We start from the raw sequence: 1,657 nt of genomic DNA, 5'->3' as shown, positions 1-1,657 counted from the left end.
TGCTTATACATATTTATGTAAATTTGTGCAAATTAAAATGAAATAAAAAAGAAAGCAAGTTTATAAAAACGTGGTAAAAATTAGTACAACGAAGTTCTGGGGTTCAACGATTCGTCAGAGGATGAGAGTTTAGTGAACTGACCAGGAGTAGTAAATGTTTAAGAGAATTTAAGTGCAGTCTTTACAATATATTTTGACATAAAATATATTTAAGAAATTTGTCTACAGATTTACTAAAAACTTCCGACTGTCTAAAGAGGCGTTTGTGAGCCAAATCTATTTACAATATTTTAAAACTATCCACAGCTCTATGATTTGTTCTCAGAGATCGTGCCAACTGAGTATTGGGATTTTCTTTCACAAGTAAAAGCAGCCTTTCGAGCTTGTGTTTTGTATTCACGACGTTAAAACTGTATGAAATTGATAAACAAATTTTTAAAATTAGTGTCTACCCGCCAAAAAGTAAGAAAACAAATGCAAAATCATACATTTTTCACAATTTTCTAACACTTCGCTACACCATCGAAAGCAAAATTCTGTTCGACAGAAAATTCGATACTCAACGAAAATTTCGACACGGTTGCATAGCTCATAATACGAATTTCACCTTCGATCGTCGATCTTCGATAACCAGCGAAGATCGAAAATCGAATGCAACTCATAATAAGGGCCATTATCTCGTAAATATAATTTTTCCCATTTAATGAGTTAGTTTCTATAATTTCTTTATCCTCGTGCTAGTAATACAAAGTTAGTGACACTGAGCTCGATAACCAAAAAAAACACGACTATTGCCGCAAGTGTAAACGAAAAGAAAGTGTGGGTCGTTCATGTAACAGAGTGCGTACACTTATAAGATTATCTGCTTGATAAAGTTATCGGTTTAGATCATAGATGGGCACACCAATACAGTCTCATTTTGTCATGGTATTCGTGAATCGCGCTGAGTAACAGTTGCCACTTTTCTATATTGTACAAAAGTGCGTCGTTTTTTGCGCGTGTTAGAAAACGCTCATACAAATTTATATTTAATTTGTATTATGAACATGAAACGAAAATAATAAAATATAATAAAAAAATAATGAAGAAATAATTTCAAATAATGAATTATGAAATTAATTTTTATAAGTACATATGTACGCGCATGAAAAGTTTCTTTAATTTAATTTCATTAAACTAATGTTTTAAAAAATGATAGTTTATTCAACAACAAAATTCACGAATTTAAAATTTCTAAACTTTGTAAAAAACTCAGTATTCAATAAAGTATACTAAATATATTAAATTGCCGTATCGTACATACATATATACATAAAACCCATTACAAAACACTTTAAATTGGTTTACACAGTTCGGCAGTTTGACTTTTTTACCATGACAAATAATGTTGCCTTATATTAAAAGTACGATTCCAAGTAGTCGTATTACCACGTAACAAGCATTGGGCTTTATTGGCTTTTCTTAAAACCAAAAACTATAATTGGCACTCATACGCAGCCATTTTGGGCATTGTTACATATATAGGTGGCAACAACGCGCTAAAATTACGAATAAAAACATTCAACGGCGAAGCGTGACGTTACTCTCATGAAAACTGAAAGCAGACTGAAGTGAAATTCGCTGCGTCGTTTCTGTATACGTATAAGCGCTGCGACGC

Source organism: Rhagoletis pomonella, unplaced genomic scaffold, assembly GCF_013731165.1.
Source record: "Rhagoletis pomonella isolate Grant_MI unplaced genomic scaffold, Rhpom_1.0 Rhpom_scaffold_00075, whole genome shotgun sequence".
Classification (NCBI taxonomy): domain Eukaryota; kingdom Metazoa; phylum Arthropoda; class Insecta; order Diptera; family Tephritidae; genus Rhagoletis; species Rhagoletis pomonella.
This window is presented reverse-complemented; position numbering follows the sequence as displayed.